Genomic DNA, 23,519 nt, shown 5'->3' with positions numbered 1-23,519 from the left:
CTTCTGAGCACCTTCTCCTCCCTTCCCTCCGAGGCCACAGCTGCCCCGGGGCTGCCGCAGCTGCCCCGCCCCCACTCCCTCGGCAGGACTGTCACTGGAGGAGAGCCCACCGGCCTTCCCTTGCAAAGTTCCGTGAGCACGCTCCCCACCGCCTTTGGGGAAGGAGGCCGGAGAGCCCCACTCTCAGGCATGTCAAGGACAAAGCCACTTGGAGGGGCGGGAATCAGGTAGGGGAAGCAAAAGGCAAGCAGGGGGGAAACATAGCAGAGGATGGTTTCGATCCATCGACCTCTGGGTTATGGGCCCAGCACGCTCCCGCTGCGCCACTCTGCTGGGGCTGGCAGGCTGCCCTTCTGCCCCGACACCCTCTTGCCTCTCTGACAGGAAGCCAGCACCTCGCACAGTGAGGAGCAGTGCTTCCTTTCTCCTCCTCCCAGCCCACGCCTTCCCGCAGGCTCCCCACGCAGGCCAAAACCCGAGCCAGCGCTCTTCCTGGTGGCCATGCAACCGCCCGCCACAGATACCTGCAGAGCCCAGGTGGAAGGGCGCCCCTTCCTTTCTTCTGCCCGCGCCCCTCTTCTGAGCCTCTGACAGCAGCCTTTGACAGCGGGTTCTGCCTCCAGGCAATATGTTTTCAGGATCTGGGACTACGGAGTAGGACTGTGCATCACTCCAGCACGGCGGTCCACTGGTGCCCACGAGTATTGTGCCTGACGGGAGAAATGCCCCAGGCTGCATCCTCAACAGGGCCAGCCCAGTCCTGAGCAGCCCGTAGCACCCTTCGCGTTGTGTGTGGCTGGGGGTGTGCCTCCTCTCTTCATGTTGAGCCCTGCCTCACTTTCCCTGGCCCCAGGGGGAAGTCGAATGGAGGTGGAGGGCTTTTGCTTCCTGTCTTTTCAGACCCATGACCTGAACAGAGCTGTTTGTTGCAAAAGACCAGCAGCTGGTGCCCCGAGCTCACAGGGCTGGTTCGCAGAGCTAACTGCCGCCCAATAATCCGGTTGGGTTCTTGTGGGGAAGGAGAGCGCCCCTGAGAGAGAGAATGGCAATCGCCTTCCGAGCTGGAGAGCTGCTATTGTTTTCCCGTCCGGGTCCCTTGCCCTAGACCTGGCCGACGGACCCCGGTGGGCCGGAGGTGAGGGCTCCCGGTGGTGGTGCGGGACCAGGGGGCTGAGCCAGCCGGGCCTTCTTAGCGCAGCCGGCAGCGCGTCAGTCTCATAATCTGGAGGTCCTGAGTTCGAGCCTCAGAGAAGGCAGGCTTGCCTCTTGCTGCCTGAGCCAGGCGCCTTGCCTGCCACCCGGGGCAGGCTCCAGTCGCCTAAGCTTGGCCCCCCGCTGCCTTTTCTTCCCGGTGCTGGCCAGGAGGCAGGCGCCTGGTGTGTCCGCGCGGGTGGCGCTGGCGATGCTCTTCCTGGGCCGGCTTTGCCCAAGGTAGCGCACACCATGAACGCTGAGGGCCATGCCCAGCCCGGTCACTAGTGGCAGCCCCAGTCCCTGCTTCTTTTCTGCTGGGCTGGTGCGGTGTCAGGTGCGGGAGGTGGCGGAGGAAAAGCAGCCAGGCCGAAGCAGGTGCTTGGGCGCCCCGCAGAGAAAGTGGCCCAGCCTGGGGGAGCGTGGCCGAGCGGTCCAAGGCGCTGGATTAAGGCTCCAGTCTCTGCGGGGGCGTGGGTTCGAATCCCACCGCTGCCACAGATTTTGCAGCGTGCAGGTGGCACTTGGGCCTCCCGAAGCTCCCCTTGCTACGGCCTTGTTCCCTCGCAGCTCGCCCTCTGCCCAAAGGTCCCCCTTAGGCTGCTGAAGCCTCGACTCTGCTCATTCTGCCCCTGCTTTCTGGAGCCCTTGCCCCCAAGTTGTGGGGGCTGCTCCAGCCCTTCTTGCCCCTGGTCCCAAGAGACCAGCTTCGCGACTGCCCCATACACAGTGGTGAGCAGGACCAGGGCGACCTGGGTGCCTGCAGGAGGCAGGACCAAGAGGAGCAGTGTGATACGGCAAGGAGGGAAATGGCGGTCGCCTCGAAGGAGGCGGAGCAGATGTGAAAAGCCTGGGAGTAGGGGCCTCTAGATACTAGGATGGCTGGGGAGAGGAAGGTGGGTAGCAGGCCGGGACCTGGAGCAAATGTTGGGCAGGCGGAAGTAGGGAAGCAGGGCGGTGGCGGCGGGGGCAGGGAAAGACGGAGCCTGGGTGGGAGGGCCAGTTTTTGGAGGCTTAAGCCCCGGGTGGTTGTGCGGGTGCTGTGTTTATTGTTGCCCGACCGCACCCTCTGTATTTGCTTGGCAGGGAAATCCTGGGCGGTAGGAATTTGTGGCACCAGGTCAACCTTATGGAAGCCAAAGGGGACTTTCAGGCACAAGGTCAACCCCATGTATTCCTAAAGGGACTTTGAGGCACCAGGTCAACCCCATGGAAGCCAAAGGGGACTTTCAGGCACAGTGTCAACCCCATGTATTCCTAAGGGGTCTTTCAGGCACCAGGTCAACCCCATGGAAGCCAAAGGGGAGTTACAGGCAGAATGTCCTCCCCATGTATTCCAAAGCTGACTTCCAGGCACCAGGTCAAACCCAATCACTCCTATGGGGACTTGCAGGCAGAATGTCAACCCCATGTATTCCTAAGGGGACTTTGAGGCACCAGGTCAACCCCATGGAAGCCAAAGGGGAGTTTCAGGCAGAATGTCACCCCCATGTATTCCAAAGGTGACTTCCAGGCACCAGATCAACCCCAATCACTCCTATGGGGATTTACAGGCAGAATGTTAACCCCGTGTATTCCTAAGGGGACTTTGAGGCACCAGGTCAACCCCATGGTAGCCAATGGGGACTTGCAGGCAGAATGTCAACCCCATGTCTTCCTAAGGGGACTTTGAGGCACCAGGTCAGCCCCATGGAAGCCAAAGGGGACTTTGAGTCACAATGTCAACCCCATGTATTCCTAAGGGGACGTCCAGGCACCAGGTCAACCCCATGGAAGCCAATGGGGACTTTCAGGCAGAATGTCAACCCCATGTATTCCTAAGGGGACTTGGAGGCACCAGGTCAACCCCATGGTAGCCAATGGGGACTTGCAGGCAGGATGTCAACCCCGTGTATTCCTAAGCGGACTTTGAGGCACCAGGTCAACCCCATGGAAGCCAAAGGACACTTTCAGTCCCAATGTCAACCCCTTGCATTCCTAAGGGGACTTTCAGGCACCAGGTCAACCCCATGGAAGCCAATGGGGACTTTCAGGCAGAATGTCAACCCCATGTATTCCTAAGGGGACTTTGAGGCACCAGGTCAGCCCCATGCAAGCCAATGGGGACTTGCAGGCACAATGTCAACCCCGTGTATTCCTAAGCGGACTTTGAGGCACCAGGTCAACCCCATGGAAGCCAAAGGGGACTTTCAGGCACAATGTCAACCCCGTGTATTCCTAAGGGGTCTTTCAGGCACCAGGTCAACCCCATGGAAGCCAAAGGGGAGTTTCAGGCAGAATGTCACCCCCCTGTATTCCAAAGGTGACTTCCAGGCACCAGATCAACCCCAATCACTCCTATGGGGACTTGCAGGCGGAATGTCAACCCCATGTATTCCTAAGGGGACTTTGAGGCACCAGGTCAACCCCATGGAAGCCAATGGGGACTTTCAGGCAGAATGTCAACCCCATGTGTTCCTAAGGGGACTTTCAGGCACCAGGTCTACCCCATGCACTGCTATGGGGACTTGCCAGCACAATGTCAACCCCATACATTGCTATGGGGACCTTGAGCCCCCAGGCCAACCTCATGCAAGCCTAAGGGGACCTTGAGGCTCTCGGTCAAGCCCGTGTAAGCTTATGGGGACTTCCAGGCACAATGTCATCCCCAGACATTGTTATGGGGCCTTTCGGGCACCAGCTCAACCCCATGCAAGTCTATGGGGACTTGTAGGCAGACAGTCAACCCTGTGCATTCCTATGGGGTCTTCCAGGCACCAGGTCAACCCCATGCAAGCCAGTGGGGACTTCCAGGCACAATGTCAACCCCATGCATTCGTATGGGACCTTTCAGGCACCAGGTCAACCCCATGCAAGCCTCTGGCGTTTGAGGTCACGAGACCGATTCGCTCTCTCCGCTCCCTCCATTTTTGGCCAAATGCCCTCTCGGCCCATGGCGAGCAAGGGCCGGAAACGCATTGCAAGTCAAGGGCCCGTGCTGAGAGCGAGCCGCCCCCACCTCCCCGGCCCCGTCAGGAGAAGGCGGGCTGGCCAGCGCGCCGCAGGGCGTGGGGCCCCACCGGGCTGAGGGCCAGGTTCTGGCTCCAGCCTCTTTGGCAGCCTGGGCCCCAAAGCCCACGTTGCCACCTCCTCAGCCCCCACGCTCCAGGTTTGGGGGCTGAAGCTGTATTCCCGGATGTCTTGCCCAGGTAGGAGGACCCCTCGGGGCTGCGGTCACAGCTCTTGGCAGGCCGCCTTCTCCCAGGCCCTTCCTTTGCAGCCAGCCTCCCTGCTCTGCTGGCCTTTCCTGAGTAGCGGCCGCCACGTTCTCGGGCTCCTCCTAGACCCAGTCCCCCAAATCCTCCTGCGATCCTTCCCTCTCCCTCCCGCCTCCAACACAGACACAGGTGCTCAACCCCTTCTTTCTTTGGTCCCCAAACTAGGAGGCAGGGGGGAGGAAGATGCCTTCACGGCCTGGCAACCGCGTTGGCTTCCTTTGCTTGCGCTGTGGTGCCTGGTGCCCAGGTCACTCGGTCCCATTCCTGGCGGGCTCTTCTCTGCTTCTGAGCACCTTCTCCTCCCTTCCCTCCGAGGCCACAGCTGCCCCGGGGCTGCCGCAGCTGCCCCGCCCCCACTCCCTCGGCAGGACTGTCACTGGAGGAGAGCCCACCGGCCTTCCCTTGCAAAGTTCCGTGAGCACGCTCCCCACCGCCTTTGGGGAAGGAGGCCGGAGAGCCCCACTCTCAGGCATGTCAAGGACAAAGCCACTTGGAGGGGCGGGAATCAGGTAGGGGAAGCAAAAGGCAAGCAGGGGGGAAACATAGCAGAGGATGGTTTCGATCCATCGACCTCTGGGTTATGGGCCCAGCACGCTCCCGCTGCGCCACTCTGCTGGGGCTGGCAGGCTGCCCTTCTGCCCCGACACCCTCTTGCCTCTCTGACAGGAAGCCAGCACCTCGCACAGTGAGGAGCAGTGCTTCCTTTCTCCTCCTCCCAGCCCACGCCTTCCCGCAGGCTCCCCACGCAGGCCAAAACCCGAGCCAGCGCTCTTCCTGGTGGCCATGCAACCGCCCGCCACAGATACCTGCAGAGCCCAGGTGGAAGGGCGCCCCTTCCTTTCTTCTGCCCGCGCCCCTCTTCTGAGCCTCTGACAGCAGCCTTTGACAGCGGGTTCTGCCTCCAGGCAATATGTTTTCAGGATCTGGGACCACGGAGTAGGACTGTGCATCACTCCAGCACGGCGGTCCACTGGTGCCCACGAGTATTGTGCCTGACGGGAGAAATGCCCCAGGCTGCATCCTCAACAGGGCCAGCCCAGTCCTGAGCAGCCCGTAGCACCCTTCGCGTTGTGTGTGGCTGGGGGTGTGCCTCCTCTCTTCATGTTGAGCCCTGCCTCACTTTCCCTGGCCCCAGGGGGAAGTCGAATGGAGGTGGAGGGCTTTTGCTTCCTGTCTTTTCAGACCCATGACCTGAACAGAGCTGTTTGTTGCAAAAGACCAGCAGCTGGTGCCCCGAGCTCACAGGGCTGGTTCGCAGAGCTAACTGCCGCCCAATAATCCGGTTGGGTTCCTGTGGGGAAGGAGAGCGCCCCTGAGAGAGAGAATGGCAATCGCCTTCCGAGCTGGAGAGCTGCTATTGTTTTCCCGTCCGGGTCCCTTGCCCTAGACCTGGCCGACGGACCCCGGTGGGCCGGAGGTGAGGGCTCCCGGTGGTGGTGCGGGACCAGGGGGCTGAGCCAGCCGGGCCTTCTTAGCGCAGCCGGCAGCGCGTCAGTCTCATAATCTGGAGGTCCTGAGTTCGAGCCTCAGAGAAGGCAGGCTTGCCTCTTGCTGCCTGAGCCAGGCGCCTTGCCTGCCACCCGGGGCAGGCTCCAGTCGCCTAAGCTTGGCCCCCCGCTGCCTTTTCTTCCCGGTGCTGGCCAGGAGGCAGGCGCCTGGTGTGTCCGCGCGGGTGGCGCTGGCGATGCTCTTCCTGGGCCGGCTTTGCCCAAGGTAGCGCACGCCATGAACGCTGAGGGCCATGCCCAGCCCGGTCACTAGTGGCAGCCCCAGTCCCTGCTTCTTTTCTGCTGGGCTGGTGCGGTGTCAGGTGCGGGAGGTGGCGGAGGAAAAGCAGCCAGGCCGAAGCAGGTGCTTGGGCGCCCCGCAGAGAAAGTGGCCCAGCCTGGGGGAGCGTGGCCGAGCGGTCCAAGGCGCTGGATTAAGGCTCCAGTCTCTGCGGGGGCGTGGGTTCGAATCCCACCGCTGCCACAGATTTTGCAGCGTGCAGGTGGCACTTGGGCCTCCCGAAGCTCCCCTTGCTACGGCCTTGTTCCCTCGCAGCTCGCCCTCTGCCCAAAGGTCCCCCTTAGGCTGCTGAAGCCTCGACTCTGCTCATTCTGCCCCTGCTTTCTGGAGCCCTTGCCCCCAAGTTGGGGGGGCTGCTCCAGCCCTTCTTGCCCCTGGTCCCAAGAGACCAGCTTCGCGACTGCCCCATACACAGTGGTGAGCAGGACCAGGGCGACCTGGGTGCCTGCAGGAGGCAGGACCAAGAGGAGCAGTGTGATACGGCAAGGAGGGAAATGGCGGTCGCCTCGAAGGAGGCGGAGCAGATGTGAAAAGCCTGGGAGTAGGGGCCTCTAGATACTAGGATGGCTGGGGAGAGGAAGGTGGGTAGCAGGCCGGGACCTGGAGCAAATGTTGGGCAGGCGGAAGTAGGGAAGCAGGGCGGTGGCGGCGGGGGCACGGAAAGACGGAGCCTGGGTGGGAGGGCCAGTTTTTGGAGGCTTAAGCCCCGGGTGGTTGTGCGGGTGCTGTGTTTATTGTTGCCCGACCGCACCCTCTGTATTTGCTTGGCAGGGAAATCCTGGGCGGTAGGAATTTGTGGCACCAGGTCAACCTTATGGAAGCCAAAGGGGACTTTCAGGCACAAGGTCAACCCCATGTATTCCTAAAGGGACTTTGAGGCACCAGGTCAACCCCATGGAAGCCAAAGGGGACTTTCAGGCACAGTGTCAACCCCATGTATTCCTAAGGGGTCTTTCAGGCACCAGGTCAACCCCATGGAAGCCAAAGGGGAGTTACAGGCAGAATGTCATCCCCATGTATTCCAAAGCTGACTTCCAGGCACCAGGTCAACCCCAATCACTCCTATGGGGACTTGCAGGCAGAATGTCAACCCCATGTATTCCTAAGGGGACTTTGAGGCACCAGGTCAACCCCATGGAAGCCAAAGGGAAGTTTCAGGCAGAATGTCACCCCCATGTATTCCAAAGGTGACTTCCAGGCACCAGATCAACCCCAATCACTCCTATGGGGATTTACAGGCAGAATGTTAACCCCGTGTATTCCTAAGGGGACTTTGAGGCACCAGGTCAACCCCATGGTAGCCAATGGGGACTTGCAGGCAGAATGTCAACCCCATGTATTCCTAAGGGGACTTTGAGGCACCAGGTCAGCCCCATGGAAGCCAAAGGGGACTTTGAGTCACAATGTCAACCCCATGTATTCCTAAGGGGACGTCCAGGCACCAGGTCAACCCCATGGAAGCCAATGGGGACTTTCAGGCAGAATGTCAACCCCATGTATTCCTAAGGGGACTTGGAGGCACCAGGTCAACCCCATGGTAGCCAATGGGGACTTGCAGGCAGGATGTCAACCCCGTGTATTCCTAAGCGGACTTTGAGGCACCAGGTCAACCCCATGGAAGCCAAAGGGCACTTTCAGTCCCAATGTCAACCCCTTGCATTCCTAAGGGGACTTTCAGGCACCAGGTCAACCCCATGGAAGCCAATGGGGACTTTCAGGCAGAATGTCAACCCCATGTATTCCTAAGGGGACTTTGAGGCACCAGGTCAGCCCCATGCAAGCCAATGGGGACTTGCAGGCACAATGTCAACCCCGTGTATTCCTAAGCGGACTTTGAGGCACCAGGTCAACCCCATGGAAGCCAAAGGGGACTTTCAGGCACAATGTCAACCCCGTGTATTCCTAAGGGGTCTTTCAGGCACCAGGTCAACCCCATGGAAGCCAAAGGGGAGTTTCAGGCAGAATGTCACCCCCCTGTATTCCAAAGGTGACTTCCAGGCACCAGATCAACCCCAATCACTCCTATGGGGACTTGCAGGCGGAATGTCAACCCCATGTATTCCTAAGGGGACTTTGAGGCACCAGGTCAGCCCCATGGAAGCCAATGGGGACTTTCAGGCAGAATGTCAACCCCATGTGTTCCTAAGGGGACTTTCAGGCACCAGGTCTACCCCATGCACTGCTATGGGGACTTGCCAGCACAATGTCAACCCCATACATTGCTATGGGGACCTTGAGCCCCCAGGCCAACCTCATGCAAGCCTAAGGGGACCTTGAGGCTCTCGGTCAAGCCCGTGTAAGCTTATGGGGACTTCCAGGCACAATGTCATCCCCAGACATTGTTATGGGGCCTTTTGGGCACCAGCTCAAACCCATGCAAGTCTATGGGGACTTGTAGGCAGACAGTCAACCCTGTGCATTCCTATGGGGTCTTCCAGGCACCAGGTCAACCCCATGCAAGCCAGTGGGGACTTCCAGGCACAATGTCAACCCCATGCATTCGTATGGGACCTTTCAGGCACCAGGTCAACCCCATGCAAGCCTCTGGCGTTTGAGGTCACGAGACCGATTCGCTCTCTCCGCTCCCTCCATTTTTGGCCAAATGCCCTCTCGGCCCATGGCGAGCAAGGGCCGGAAACGCATTGCAAGTCAAGGGCCCGTGCTGAGAGCGAGCCGCCCCCACCTCCCCGGCCCCGTCAGGAGAAGGCGGGCTGGCCAGCGCGCCGCAGGGCGTGGGGCCCCACCGGGCTGAGGGCCAGGTTCTGGCTCCAGCCTCTTTGGCAGCCTGGGCCCCAAAGCCCACGTTGCCACCTCCTCAGCCCCCACGCTCCAGGTTTGGGGGCTGAAGCTGTATTCCCGGATGTCTTGCCCAGGTAGGAGGACCCCTCGGGGCTGCGGTCACAGCTCTTGGCAGGCCGCCTTCTCCCAGGCCCTTCCTTTGCAGCCAGCCTCCCTGCTCTGCTGGCCTTTCCTGAGTAGCGGCCGCCACGTTCTCGGGCTCCTCCTAGACCCAGTCGCCCAAATCCTCCTGCGATCCTTCCCTCTCCCTCCCGCCTCCAACACAGACACAGGTGCTCAACCCCTTCTTTCTTTGGTCCCCAAACTAGGAGGCAGGGGGGAGGAAGATGCCTTCACGGCCTGGCAACCGCGTTGGCTTCCTTTGCTTGCGCTGTGGTGCCTGGTGCCCAGGTCACTCGGTCCCATTCCTGGCGGGCTCTTCTCTGCTTCTGAGCACCTTCTCCTCCCTTCCCTCCGAGGCCACAGCTGCCCCGGGGCTGCCGCAGCTGCCCCGCCCCCACTCCCTCGGCAGGACTGTCACTGGAGGAGAGCCCACCGGCCTTCCCTTGCAAAGTTCCGTGAGCACGCTCCCCACCGCCTTTGGGGAAGGAGGCCGGAGAGCCCCACTCTCAGGCATGTCAAGGACAAAGCCACTTGGAGGGGCGGGAATCAGGTAGGGGAAGCAAAAGGCAAGCAGGGGGGAAACATAGCAGAGGATGGTTTCGATCCATCGACCTCTGGGTTATGGGCCCAGCACGCTCCCGCTGCGCCACTCTGCTGGGGCTGGCAGGCTGCCCTTCTGCCCCGACACCCTCTTGCCTCTCTGACAGGAAGCCAGCACCTCGCACAGTGAGGAGCAGTGCTTCCTTTCTCCTCCTCCCAGCCCACGCCTTCCCGCAGGCTCCCCACGCAGGCCAAAACCCGAGCCAGCGCTCTTCCTGGTGGCCATGCAACCGCCCGCCACAGATACCTGCAGAGCCCAGGTGGAAGGGCGCCCCTTCCTTTCTTCTGCCCGCGCCCCTCTTCTGAGCCTCTGACAGCAGCCTTTGACAGCGGGTTCTGCCTCCAGGCAATATGTTTTCAGGATCTGGGACTACGGAGTAGGACTGTGCATCACTCCAGCACGGCGGTCCACTGGTGCCCACGAGTATTGTGCCTGACGGGAGAAATGCCCCAGGCTGCATCCTCAACAGGGCCAGCCCAGTCCTGAGCAGCCCGTAGCACCCTTCGCGTTGTGTGTGGCTGGGGGTGTGCCTCCTCTCTTCATGTTGAGCCCTGCCTCACTTTCCCTGGCCCCAGGGGGAAGTCGAATGGAGGTGGAGGGCTTTTGCTTCCTGTCTTTTCAGACCCATGACCTGAACAGAGCTGTTTGTTGCAAAAGACCAGCAGCTGGTGCCCCGAGCTCACAGGGCTGGTTCGCAGAGCTAACTGCCGCCCAATAATCCGGTTGGGTTCTTGTGGGGAAGGAGAGCGCCCCTGAGAGAGAGAATGGCAATCGCCTTCCGAGCTGGAGAGCTGCTATTGTTTTCCCGTCCGGGTCCCTTGCCCTAGACCTGGCCGACGGACCCCGGTGGGCCGGAGGTGAGGGCTCCCGGTGGTGGTGCGGGACCAGGGGGCTGAGCCAGCCGGGCCTTCTTAGCGCAGCCGGCAGCGCGTCAGTCTCATAATCTGGAGGTCCTGAGTTCGAGCCTCAGAGAAGGCAGGCTTGCCTCTTGCTGCCTGAGCCAGGCGCCTTGCCTGCCACCCGGGGCAGGCTCCAGTCGCCTAAGCTTGGCCCCCCGCTGCCTTTTCTTCCCGGTGCTGGCCAGGAGGCAGGCGCCTGGTGTGTCCGCGCGGGTGGCGCTGGCGATGCTCTTCCTGGGCCGGCTTTGCCCAAGGTAGCGCACACCATGAACGCTGAGGGCCATGCCCAGCCCGGTCACTAGTGGCAGCCCCAGTCCCTGCTTCTTTTCTGCTGGGCTGGTGCGGTGTCAGGTGCGGGAGGTGGCGGAGGAAAAGCAGCCAGGCCGAAGCAGGTGCTTGGGCGCCCCGCAGAGAAAGTGGCCCAGCCTGGGGGAGCGTGGCCGAGCGGTCCAAGGCGCTGGATTAAGGCTCCAGTCTCTGCGGGGGCGTGGGTTCGAATCCCACCGCTGCCACAGATTTTGCAGCGTGCAGGTGGCACTTGGGCCTCCCGAAGCTCCCCTTGCTACGGCCTTGTTCCCTCGCAGCTCGCCCTCTGCCCAAAGGTCCCCCTTAGGCTGCTGAAGCCTCGACTCTGCTCATTCTGCCCCTGCTTTCTGGAGCCCTTGCCCCCAAGTTGTGGGGGCTGCTCCAGCCCTTCTTGCCCCTGGTCCCAAGAGACCAGCTTCGCGACTGCCCCATACACAGTGGTGAGCAGGACCAGGGCGACCTGGGTGCCTGCAGGAGGCAGGACCAAGAGGAGCAGTGTGATACGGCAAGGAGGGAAATGGCGGTCGCCTCGAAGGAGGCGGAGCAGATGTGAAAAGCCTGGGAGTAGGGGCCTCTAGATACTAGGATGGCTGGGGAGAGGAAGGTGGGTAGCAGGCCGGGACCTGGAGCAAATGTTGGGCAGGCGGAAGTAGGGAAGCAGGGCGGTGGCGGCGGGGGCACGGAAAGACGGAGCCTGGGTGGGAGGGCCAGTTTTTGGAGGCTTAAGCCCCGGGTGGTTGTGCGGGTGCTGTGTTTATTGTTGCCCGACCGCACCCTCTGTATTTGCTTGGCAGGGAAATCCTGGGCGGTAGGAATTTGTGGCACCAGGTCAACCTTATGGAAGCCAAAGGGGACTTTCAGGCACAAGGTCAACCCCATGTATTCCTAAAGGGACTTTGAGGCACCAGGTCAACCCCATGGAAGCCAAAGGGGACTTTCAGGCACAGTGTCAACCCCATGTATTCCTAAGGGGTCTTTCAGGCACCAGGTCAACCCCATGGAAGCCAAAGGGGAGTTACAGGCAGAATGTCATCCCCATGTATTCCAAAGCTGACTTCCAGGCACCAGGTCAACCCCAATCACTCCTATGGGGACTTGCAGGCAGAATGTCAACCCCATGTATTCCTAAGGGGACTTTGAGGCACCAGGTCAACCCCATGGAAGCCAAAGGGAAGTTTCAGGCAGAATGTCACCCCCATGTATTCCAAAGGTGACTTCCAGGCACCAGATCAACCCCAATCACTCCTATGGGGATTTACAGGCAGAATGTTAACCCCGTGTATTCCTAAGGGGACTTTGAGGCACCAGGTCAACCCCATGGTAGCCAATGGGGACTTGCAGGCAGAATGTCAACCCCATGTATTCCTAAGGGGACTTTGAGGCACCAGGTCAGCCCCATGGAAGCCAAAGGGGACTTTGAGTCACAATGTCAACCCCATGTATTCCTAAGGGGACGTCCAGGCACCAGGTCAACCCCATGGAAGCCAATGGGGACTTTCAGGCAGAATGTCAACCCCATGTATTCCTAAGGGGACTTGGAGGCACCAGGTCAACCCCATGGTAGCCAATGGGGACTTGCAGGCAGGATGTCAACCCCGTGTATTCCTAAGCGGACTTTGAGGCACCAGGTCAACCCCATGGAAGCCAAAGGGCACTTTCAGTCCCAATGTCAACCCCTTGCATTCCTAAGGGGACTTTCAGGCACCAGGTCAACCCCATGGAAGCCAATGGGGACTTTCAGGCAGAATGTCAACCCCATGTATTCCTAAGGGGACTTTGAGGCACCAGGTCAGCCCCATGCAAGCCAATGGGGACTTGCAGGCACAATGTCAACCCCGTGTATTCCTAAGCGGACTTTGAGGCACCAGGTCAACCCCATGGAAGCCAAAGGGGACTTTCAGGCACAATGTCAACCCCGTGTATTCCTAAGGGGTCTTTCAGGCACCAGGTCAACCCCATGGAAGCCAAAGGGGAGTTTCAGGCAGAATGTCACCCCCCTGTATTCCAAAGGTGACTTCCAGGCACCAGATCAACCCCAATCACTCCTATGGGGACTTGCAGGCGGAATGTCAACCCCATGTATTCCTAAGGGGACTTTGAGGCACCAGGTCAGCCCCATGGAAGCCAATGGGGACTTTCAGGCAGAATGTCAACCCCATGTGTTCCTAAGGGGACTTTCAGGCACCAGGTCTACCCCATGCACTGCTATGGGGACTTGCCAGCACAATGTCAACCCCATACATTGCTATGGGGACCTTGAGCCCCCAGGCCAACCTCATGCAAGCCTAAGGGGACCTTGAGGCTCTCGGTCAAGCCCGTGTAAGCTTATGGGGACTTCCAGGCACAATGTCATCCCCAGACATTGTTATGGGGCCTTTTGGGCACCAGCTCAAACCCATGCAAGTCTATGGGGACTTGTAGGCAGACAGTCAACCCTGTGCATTCCTATGGGGTCTTCCAGGCACCAGGTCAACCCCATGCAAGCCAGTGGGGACTTCCAGGCACAATGTCAACCCCATGCATTCGTATGGGACCTTTCAGGCACCAGGTCAACCCCATGCAAGCCTCTGGCGTTTGAGGTCACGAGACCGATTCGCTCTCTCCGCTCCCTCCATTTTTGGCCAAATGCCCTCTCGGCCCATGGCGAGCAAGGGCCGGAAACGCATTGCAAGTCAAGGGCCCGTGCTGAGAGCGAGCCGCCCCCACCTCCCCGGCCCCGTCAGGAGAAGGCGGGCTGGCCAGCGCGCCGCAGGGCGTGGGGCCCCACCGGGCTGAGGGCCAGGTTCTGGCTCCAGCCTCTTTGGCAGCCTGGGCCCCAAAGCCCACGTTGCCACCTCCTCAGCCCCCACGCTCCAGGTTTGGGGGCTGAAGCTGTATTCCCGGATGTCTTGCCCAGGTAGGAGGACCCCTCGGGGCTGCGGTCACAGCTCTTGGCAGGCCGCCTTCTCCCAGGCCCTTCCTTTGCAGCCAGCCTCCCTGCTCTGCTGGCCTTTCCTGAGTAGCGGCCGCCACGTTCTCGGGCTCCTCCTAGACCCAGTCCCCCAAATCCTCCTGCGATCCTTCCCTCTCCCTCCCGCCTCCAACACAGACACAGGTGCTCAACCCCTTCTTTCTTTGGTCCCCAAACTAGGAGGCAGGGGGGAGGAAGATGCCTTCACGGCCTGGCAACCGCGTTGGCTTCCTTTGCTTGCGCTGTGGTGCCTGGTGCCCAGGTCACTCGGTCCCATTCCTGGCGGGCTCTTCTCTGCTTCTGAGCACCTTCTCCTCCCTTCCCTCCGAGGCCACAGCTGCCCCGGGGCTGCCGCAGCTGCCCCGCCCCCACTCCCTCGGCAGGACTGTCACTGGAGGAGAGCCCACCGGCCTTCCCTTGCAAAGTTCCGTGAGCACGCTCCCCACCGCCTTTGGGGAAGGAGGCCGGAGAGCCCCACTCTCAGGCATGTCAAGGACAAAGCCACTTGGAGGGGCGGGAATCAGGTAGGGGAAGCAAAAGGCAAGCAGGGGGGAAACATAGCAGAGGATGGTTTCGATCCATCGACCTCTGGGTTATGGGCCCAGCACGCTCCCGCTGCGCCACTCTGCTGGGGCTGGCAGGCTGCCCTTCTGCCCCGACACCCTCTTGCCTCTCTGACAGGAAGCCAGCACCTCGCACAGTGAGGAGCAGTGCTTCCTTTCTCCTCCTCCCAGCCCACGCCTTCCCGCAGGCTCCCCACGCAGGCCAAAACCCGAGCCAGCGCTCTTCCTGGTGGCCATGCAACCGCCCGCCACAGATACCTGCAGAGCCCAGGTGGAAGGGCGCCCCTTCCTTTCTTCTGCCCGCGCCCCTCTTCTGAGCCTCTGACAGCAGCCTTTGACAGCGGGTTCTGCCTCCAGGCAATATGTTTTCAGGATCTGGGACCACGGAGTAGGACTGTGCATCACTCCAGCACGGCGGTCCACTGGTGCCCACGAGTATTGTGCCTGACGGGAGAAATGCCCCAGGCTGCATCCTCAACAGGGCCAGCCCAGTCCTGAGCAGCCCGTAGCACCCTTCGCGTTGTGTGTGGCTGGGGGTGTGCCTCCTCTCTTCATGTTGAGCCCTGCCTCACTTTCCCTGGCCCCAGGGGGAAGTCGAATGGAGGTGGAGGGCTTTTGCTTCCTGTCTTTTCAGACCCATGACCTGAACAGAGCTGTTTGTTGCAAAAGACCAGCAGCTGGTGCCCCGAGCTCACAGGGCTGGTTCGCAGAGCTAACTGCCGCCCAATAATCCGGTTGGGTTCTTGTGGGGAAGGAGAGCGCCCCTGAGAGAGAGAATGGCAATCGCCTTCCGAGCTGGAGAGCTGCTATTGTTTTCCCGTCCGGGTCCCTTGCCCTAGACCTGGCCGACGGACCCCGGTGGGCCGGAGGTGAGGGCTCCCGGTGGTGGTGCGGGACCAGGGGGCTGAGCCAGCCGGGCCTTCTTAGCGCAGCCGGCAGCGCGTCAGTCTCATAATCTGGAGGTCCTGAGTTCGAGCCTCAGAGAAGGCAGGCTTGCCTCTTGCTGCCTGAGCCAGGCGCCTTGCCTGCCACCCGGGGCAGGCTCCAGTCGCCTAAGCTTGGCCCCCCGCTGCCTTTTCTTCCCGGTGCTGGCCAGGAGGCAGGCGCCTGGTGTGTCCGCGCGGGTGGCGCTGGCGATGCTCTTCCTGGGCCGGCTTTGCCCAAGGTAGCGCACACCATGAACGCTGAGGGCCATGCCCAGCCCGGTCACTAGTGGCAGCCCCAGTCCCTGCTTCTTTTCTGCTGGGCTGGTGCGGTGTCAGGTGCGGGAGGTGGCGGAGGAAAAGCAGCCAGGCCGAAGCAGGTGCTTGGGCGCCCCGCAGAGAAAGTGGCCCAGCCTGGGGGAGCGTGGCCGAGCGGTCCAAGGCGCTGGATTAAGGCTCCAGTCTCTGCGGGGGCGTGGGTTCGAATCCCACCGCTGCCACAGATTTTGCAGCGTGCAGGTGGCACTTGGGCCTCCCGAAGCTCCCCTTGCTACGGCCTTGTTCCCTCGCAGCTCGCCCTCTGCCCAAAGGTCCCCCTTAGGCTGCTGAAGCCTCGACTCTGCTCATTCTGCCCCTGCTTTCTGGAGCCCTTGCCCCCAAGTTGTGGGGGCTGCTCCAGCCCTTCTTGCCCCTGGTCCCAAGAGACCAGCTTCGCGACTGCCCCATACACAGTGGTGAGCAGGACCAGGGCGACCTGGGTGCCTGCAGGAGGCAGGACCAAGAGGAGCAGTGTGATACGGCAAGGAGGGAAATGGCGGTCGCCTCGAAGGAGGCGGAGCAGATGTGAAAAGCCTGGGAGTAGGGGCCTCTAGATACTAGGATGGCTGGGGAGAGGAAGGTGGGTAGCAGGCCGGGACCTGGAGCAAATGTTGGGCAGGCGGAAGTAGGGAAGCAGGGCGGTGGCGGCGGGGGCACGGAAAGACGGAGCCTGGGTGGGAGGGCCAGTTTTTGGAGGCTTAAGCCCCGGGTGGTTGTGCGGGTGCTGTGTTTATTGTTGCCCGACCGCACCCTCTGTATTTGCTTGGCAGGGAAATCCTGGGCGGTAGGAATTTGTGGCACCAGGTCAACCTTATGGAAGCCAAAGGGGACTTTCAGGCACAAGGTCAACCCCATGTATTCCTAAAGGGACTTTGAGGCACCAGGTCAACCCCATGGAAGCCAAAGGGGACTTTCAGGCACAGTGTCAACCCCATGTATTCCTAAGGGGTCTTTCAGGCACCAGGTCAACCCCATGGAAGCCAAAGGGGAGTTACAGGCAGAATGTCATCCCCATGTATTCCAAAGCTGACTTCCAGGCACCAGGTCAACCCCAATCACTCCTATGGGGACTTGCAGGCAGAATGTCAACCCCATGTATTCCTAAGGGGACTTTGAGGCACCAGGTCAACCCCATGGAAGCCAAAGGGAAGTTTCAGGCAGAATGTCACCCCCATGTATTCCAAAGGTGACTTCCAGGCACCAGATCAACCCCAATCACTCCTATGGGGATTTACAGGCAGAATGTTAACCCCGTGTATTCCTAAGGGGACTTTGAGGCACCAGGTCAACCCCATGGTAGCCAATGGGGACTTGCAGGCAGAATGTCAACCCCATGTATTCCTAAGGGGACTTTGAGGCACCAGGTCAGCCCCATGGAAGCCAAAGGGGACTTTGAGTCACAATGTCAACCCCATGTATTCCTAAGGGGACGTCCAGGCACCAGGTCAACCCCATGGAAGCCAATGGGGACTTTCAGGCAGAATGTCAACCCCATGTATTCCTAAGGGGACTTGGAGGCACCAGGTCAACCCCATGGTAGCCAATGGGGACTTGCAGGCAGGATGTCAACCCCGTGTATTCCTAAGCGGACTTTGAGGCACCAGGTCAACCCCATGGAAGCCAAAGGGCACTTTCAGTCCCAATGTCAACCCCTTGCATTCCTAAGGGGACTTTCAGGCACCAGGTCAACCCCATGGAAGCCAATGGGGACTTTCAGGCAGAATGTCAACCCCATGTATTCCTAAGGGGACTTTGAGGCACCAGGTCAGCCCCATGCAAGCCAATGGGGACTTGCAGGCACAATGTCAACCCCGTGTATTCCTAAGCGGACTTTGAGGCACCAGGTCAACCCCATGGAAGCCAAAGGGGACTTTCAGGCACAATGTCAACCCCGTGTATTCCTAAGGGGTCTTTCAGGCACCAGGTCAACCCCATGGAAGCCAAAGGGGAGTTTCAGGCAGAATGTCACCCCCCTGTATTCCAAAGGTGACTTCCAGGCACCAGATCAACCCCAATCACTCCTATGGGGACTTGCAGGCGGAATGTCAACCCCATGTATTCCTAAGGGGACTTTGAGGCACCAGGTCAACCCCATGGAAGCCAATGGGGACTTTCAGGCAGAATGTCAACCCCATGTGTTCCTAAGGGGACTTTCAGGCACCAGGTCTACCCCATGCACTGCTATGGGGACTTGCCAGCACAATGTCAACCCCATACATTGCTATGGGGACCTTGAGCCCCCAGGCCAACCTCATGCAAGCCTAAGGGGACCTTGAGGCTCTCGGTCAAGCCCGTGTAAGCTTATGGGGACTTCCAGGCACAATGTCATCCCCAGACATTGTTATGGGGCCTTTTGGGCACCAGCTCAAACCCATGCAAGTCTATGGGGACTTGTAGGCAGACAGTCAACCCTGTGCATTCCTATGGGGTCTTCCAGGCACCAGGTCAACCCCATGCAAGCCAGTGGGGACTTCCAGGCACAATGTCAACCCCATGCATTCGTATGGGACCTTTCAGGCACCAGGTCAACCCCATGCAAGCCTCTGGCGTTTGAGGTCACGAGACCGATTCGCTCTCTCCGCTCCCTCCATTTTTGGCCAAATGCCCTCTCGGCCCATGGCGAGCAAGGGCCGGAAACGCATTGCAAGTCAAGGGCCCGTGCTGAGAGCGAGCCGCCCCCACCTCCCCGGCCCCGTCAGGAGAAGGCGGGCTGGCCAGCGCGCCGCAGGGCGTGGGGCCCCACCGGGCTGAGGGCCAGGTTCTGGCTCCAGCCTCTTTGGCAGCCTGGGCCCCAAAGCCCACGTTGCCACCTCCTCAGCCCCCACGCTCCAGGTTTGGGGGCTGAAGCTGTATTCCCGGATGTCTTGCCCAGGTAGGAGGACCCCTCGGGGCTGCGGTCACAGCTCTTGGCAGGCCGCCTTCTCCCAGGCCCTTCCTTTGCAGCCAGCCTCCCTGCTCTGCTGGCCTTTCCTGAGTAGCGGCCGCCACGTTCTCGGGCTCCTCCTAGACCCAGTCCCCCAAATCCTCCTGCGATCCTTCCCTCTCCCTCCCGCCTCCAACACAGACACAGGTGCTCAACCCCTTCTTTCTTTGGTCCCCAAACTAGGAGGCAGGGGGGGAGGAAGATGCCTTCACGGCCTGGCAACCGCGTTGGCTTCCTTTGCTTGCGCTGTGGTGCCTGGTGCCCAGGTCACTCGGTCCCATTCCTGGCGGGCTCTTCTCTGCTTCTGAGCACCTTCTCCTCCCTTCCCTCCGAGGCCACAGCTGCCCCGGGGCTGCCGCAGCTGCCCCGCCCCCACTCCCTCGGCAGGACTGTCACTGGAGGAGAGCCCACCGGCCTTCCCTTGCAAAGTTCCGTGAGCACGCTCCCCACCGCCTTTGGGGAAGGAGGCCGGAGAGCCCCACTCTCAGGCATGTCAAGGACAAAGCCACTTGGAGGGGCGGGAATCAGGTAGGGGAAGCAAAAGGCAAGCAGGGGGGAAACATAGCAGAGGATGGTTTCGATCCATCGACCTCTGGGTTATGGGCCCAGCACGCTCCCGCTGCGCCACTCTGCTGGGGCTGGCAGGCTGCCCTTCTGCCCCGACACCCTCTTGCCTCTCTGACAGGAAGCCAGCACCTCGCACAGTGAGGAGCAGTGCTTCCTTTCTCCTCCTCCCAGCCCACGCCTTCCCGCAGGCTCCCCACGCAGGCCAAAACCCGAGCCAGCGCTCTTCCTGGTGGCCATGCAACCGCCCGCCACAGATACCTGCAGAGCCCAGGTGGAAGGGCGCCCCTTCCTTTCTTCTGCCCGCGCCCCTCTTCTGAGCCTCTGACAGCAGCCTTTGACAGCGGGTTCTGCCTCCAGGCAATATGTTTTCAGGATCTGGGACCACGGAGTAGGACTGTGCATCACTCCAGCACGGCGGTCCACTGGTGCCCACGAGTATTGTGCCTGACGGGAGAAATGCCCCAGGCTGCATCCTCAACAGGGCCAGCCCAGTCCTGAGCAGCCCGTAGCACCCTTCGCGTTGTGTGTGGCTGGGGGTGTGCCTCCTCTCTTCATGTTGAGCCCTGCCTCACTTTCCCTGGCCCCAGGGGGAAGTCGAATGGAGGTGGAGGGCTTTTGCTTCCTGTCTTTTCAGACCCATGACCTGAACAGAGCTGTTTGTTGCAAAAGACCAGCAGCTGGTGCCCCGAGCTCACAGGGCTGGTTCGCAGAGCTAACTGCCGCCCAATAATCCGGTTGGGTTCCTGTGGGGAAGGAGAGCGCCCCTGAGAGAGAGAATGGCAATCGCCTTCCGAGCTGGAGAGCTGCTATTGTTTTCCCGTCCGGGTCCCTTGCCCTAGACCTGGCCGACGGACCCCGGTGGGCCGGAGGTGAGGGCTCCCGGTGGTGGTGCGGGACCAGGGGGCTGAGCCAGCCGGGCCTTCTTAGCGCAGCCGGCAGCGCGTCAGTCTCATAATCTAGAGGTCCTGAGTTCGAGCCTCAGAGAAGGCAGGCTTGCCTCTTGCTGCCTGAGCCAGGCGCCTTGCCTGCCACCCGGGGCAGGCTCCAGTCGCCTAAGCTTGGCCCCCCGCTGCCTTTTCTTCCCGGTGCTGGCCAGGAGGCAGGCGCCTGGTGTGTCCGCGCGGGTGGCGCTGGCGATGCTCTTCCTGGGCCGGCTTTGCCCAAGGTAGCGCACACCATGAACGCTGAGGGCCATGCCCAGCCCGGTCACTAGTGGCAGCCCCAGTCCCTGCTTCTTTTCTGCTGGGCTGGTGCGGTGTCAGGTGCGGGAGGTGGCGGAGGAAAAGCAGCCAGGCCGAAGCAGGTGCTTGGGCGCCCCGCAGAGAAAGTGGCCCAGCCTGGGGGAGCGTGGCCGAGCGGTCCAAGGCGCTGGATTAAGGCTCCAGTCTCTGCGGGGGCGTGGGTTCGAATCCCACCGCTGCCACAGATTTTGCAGCGTGCAGGTGGCACTTGGGCCTCCCGAAGCTCCCCTTGCTACGGCCTTGTTCCCTCGCAGCTCGCCCTCTGCCCAAAGGTCCCCCTTAGGCTGCTGAAGCCTCGACTCTGCTCATTCTGCCCCTGCTTTCTGGAGCCCTTGCCCCCAAGTTGTGGGGGCTGCTCCAGCCCTTCTTGCCCCTGGTCCCAAGAGACCAGCTTCGCGACTGCCCCATACACAGTGGTGAGCAGGACCAGGGCGACCTGGGTGCCTGCAGGAGGCAGGACCAAGAGGAGCAGTGTGATACGGCAAGGAGGGAAATGGCGGTCGCCTCGAAGGAGGCGGAGCAGATGTGAAAAGCCTGGGAGTAGGGGCCTCTAGATACTAGGATGGCTGGGGAGAGGAAGGTGGGTAGCAGGCCGGGACCTGGAGCAAATGTTGGGCAGGCGGAAGTAGGGAAGCAGGGCGGTGGCGGCGGGGGCACGGAAAGACGGAGCCTGGGTGGGAGGGCCAGTTTTTGGAGGCTTAAGCCCCGGGTGGTTGTGCGGGTGCTGTGTTTATTGTTGCCCGACCGCACCCTCTGTATTTGCTTGGCAGGGAAATCCTGGGCGGTAGGAATTTGTGGCACCAGGTCAACCTTATGGAAGCCAAAGGGGACTTTCAGGCACAAGGTCAACCCCATGTATTCCTAAAGGGACTTTGAGGCACCAGGTCAACCCCATGGAAGCCAAAGGGGACTTTCAGGCACAGTGTCAACCCCATGTATTCCTAAGGGGTCTTTCAGGCACCAGGTCAACCCCATGGAAGCCAAAGGGGAGTTACAGGCAGAATGTCATCCCCATGTATTCCAAAGCTGACTTCCAGGCACCAGGTCAACCCCAATCACTCCTATGGGGACTTGCAGGCAGAATGTCAACCCCATGTATTCCTAAGGGGACTTTGAGGCACCAGGTCAACCCCATGGAAGCCAAAGGGAAGTTTCAGGCAGAATGTCACCCCCATGTATTCCAAAGGTGACTTCCAGGCACCAGATCAACCCCAATCACTCCTATGGGGATTTACAGGCAGAATGTTAACCCCGTGTATTCCTAAGGGGACTTTGAGGCACCAGGTCAACCCCATGGTAGCCAATGGGGACTTGCAGGCAGAATGTCAACCCCATGTATTCCTAAGGGGACTTTGAGGCACCAGGTCAGCCCCATGGAAGCCAAAGGGGACTTTGAGTCACAATGTCAACCCCATGTATTCCTAAGGGGACGTCCAGGCACCAGGTCAACCCCATGGAAGCCAATGGGGACTTTCAGGCAGAATGTCAACCCCATGTATTCCTAAGGGGACTTGGAGGCACCAGGTCAACCCCATGGTAGCCAATGGGGACTTGCAGGCAGGATGTCAACCCCGTGTATTCCTAAGCGGACTTTGAGGCACCAGGTCAACCCCATGGAAGCCAAAGGGCACTTTCAGTCCCAATGTCAACCCCTTGCATTCCTAAGGGGACTTTCAGGCACCAGGTCAACCCCATGGAAGCCAATGGGGACTTTCAGGCAGAATGTCAACCCCATGTATTCCTAAGGGGACTTTGAGGCACCAGGTCAGCCCCATGCAAGCCAATGGGGACTTGCAGGCACAATGTCAACCCCGTGTATTCCTAAGCGGACTTTGAGGCACCAGGTCAACCCCATGGAAGCCAAAGGGGACTTTCAGGCACAATGTCAACCCCGTGTATTCCTAAGGGGTCTTTCAGGCACCAGGTCAACCCCATGGAAGCCAAAGGGGAGTTTCAGGCAGAATGTCACCCCCCTGTATTCCAAAGGTGACTTCCAGGCACCAGATCAACCCCAATCACTCCTATGGGGACTTGCAGGCGGAATGTCAACCCCATGTATTCCTAAGGGGACTTTGAGGCACCAGGTCAGCCCCATGGAAGCCAATGGGGACTTTCAGGCAGAATGTCAACCCCATGTGTTCCTAAGGGGACTTTCAGGCACCAGGTCTACCCCATGCACTGCTATGGGGACTTGCCAGCACAATGTCAACCCCATACATTGCTATGGGGACCTTGAGCCCCCAGGCCAACCTCATGCAAGCCTAAGGGGACCTTGAGGCTCTCGGTCAAGCCCGTGTAAGCTTATGGGGACTTCCAGGCACAATGTCATCCCCAGACATTGTTATGGGGCCTTTTGGGCACCAGCTCAAACCCATGCAAGTCTATGGGGACTTGTAGGCAGACAGTCAACCCTGTGCATTCCTATGGGGTCTTCCAGGCACCAGGTCAACCCCATGCAAGCCAGTGGGGACTTCCAGGCACAATGTCAACCCCATGCATTCGTATGGGACCTTTCAGGCACCAGGTCAACCCCATGCAAGCCTCTGGCGTTTGAGGTCACGAGACCGATTCGCTCTCTCCGCTCCCTCCATTTTTGGCCAAATGCCCTCTCGGCCCATGGCGAGCAAGGGCCGGAAACGCATTGCAAGTCAAGGGCCCGTGCTGAGAGCGAGCCGCCCCCACCTCCCCGGCCCCGTCAGGAGAAGGCGGGCTGGCCAGCGCGCCGCAGGGCGTGGGGCCCCACCGGGCTGAGGGCCAGGTTCTGGCTCCAGCCTCTTTGGCAGCCTGGGCCCCAAAGCCCACGTTGCCACCTCCTCAGCCCCCACGCTCCAGGTTTGGGGGCTGAAGCTGTATTCCCGGATGTCTTGCCCAGGTAGGAGGACCCCTCGGGGCTGCGGTCACAGCTCTTGGCAGGCCGCCTTCTCCCAGGCCCTTCCTTTGCAGCCAGCCTCCCTGCTCTGCTGGCCTTTCCTGAGTAGCGGCCGCCACGTTCTCGGGCTCCTCCTAGACCCAGTCCCCCAAATCCTCCTGCGATCCTTCCCTCTCCCTCCCGCCTCCAACACAGACACAGGTGCTCAACCCCTTCTTTCTT

At 60.5% G+C, this 23,519-nt stretch overlaps 9 non-coding genes across 9 annotated transcripts; all 9 read left to right on the top strand.

Annotated features, from left to right (window-relative positions):
• The first annotated feature begins 1,183 nt into the window (after nt 1–1,183).
• Nucleotides 1,184–1,256, top strand: TRNAM-CAU (transfer RNA methionine (anticodon CAU)). The gene has a single exon. It is a non-coding gene; the product is annotated as a tRNA-Met (tRNA).
• Nucleotides 1,257–1,607: 351 nt separating this feature from the next.
• Nucleotides 1,608–1,689, top strand: TRNAL-AAG (transfer RNA leucine (anticodon AAG)). The gene has a single exon. It is a non-coding gene; the product is annotated as a tRNA-Leu (tRNA).
• Nucleotides 1,690–5,913: 4,224 nt separating this feature from the next.
• On the top strand, nt 5,914–5,986 carry TRNAM-CAU (transfer RNA methionine (anticodon CAU)). Its single transcript has one exon. It is a non-coding gene; the product is annotated as a tRNA-Met (tRNA).
• Nucleotides 5,987–6,337: 351 nt separating this feature from the next.
• TRNAL-AAG (transfer RNA leucine (anticodon AAG)) lies at nt 6,338–6,419 on the top strand. Its single transcript has one exon. It is a non-coding gene; the product is annotated as a tRNA-Leu (tRNA).
• A 4,224-nt stretch (nt 6,420–10,643) lies between these two features.
• On the top strand, nt 10,644–10,716 carry TRNAM-CAU (transfer RNA methionine (anticodon CAU)). The gene has a single exon. It is a non-coding gene; the product is annotated as a tRNA-Met (tRNA).
• Nucleotides 10,717–11,067: 351 nt separating this feature from the next.
• Nucleotides 11,068–11,149, top strand: TRNAL-AAG (transfer RNA leucine (anticodon AAG)). Its single transcript has one exon. It is a non-coding gene; the product is annotated as a tRNA-Leu (tRNA).
• A 4,224-nt stretch (nt 11,150–15,373) lies between these two features.
• On the top strand, nt 15,374–15,446 carry TRNAM-CAU (transfer RNA methionine (anticodon CAU)). The gene has a single exon. It is a non-coding gene; the product is annotated as a tRNA-Met (tRNA).
• Nucleotides 15,447–15,797: 351 nt separating this feature from the next.
• TRNAL-AAG (transfer RNA leucine (anticodon AAG)) lies at nt 15,798–15,879 on the top strand. Its single transcript has one exon. It is a non-coding gene; the product is annotated as a tRNA-Leu (tRNA).
• A 4,649-nt stretch (nt 15,880–20,528) lies between these two features.
• On the top strand, nt 20,529–20,610 carry TRNAL-AAG (transfer RNA leucine (anticodon AAG)). The gene has a single exon. It is a non-coding gene; the product is annotated as a tRNA-Leu (tRNA).
• Nucleotides 20,611–23,519: the final 2,909 nt, after the last annotated feature.

This window comes from Alligator mississippiensis, chromosome 4 (assembly GCF_030867095.1).
Source record: "Alligator mississippiensis isolate rAllMis1 chromosome 4, rAllMis1, whole genome shotgun sequence".
NCBI classification, from domain to species: Eukaryota; Metazoa; Chordata; order Crocodylia; family Alligatoridae; genus Alligator; species Alligator mississippiensis.
Note: the sequence above shows the minus strand (reverse complement) of the source record. Positions and strands in the feature narration are given on the sequence as shown.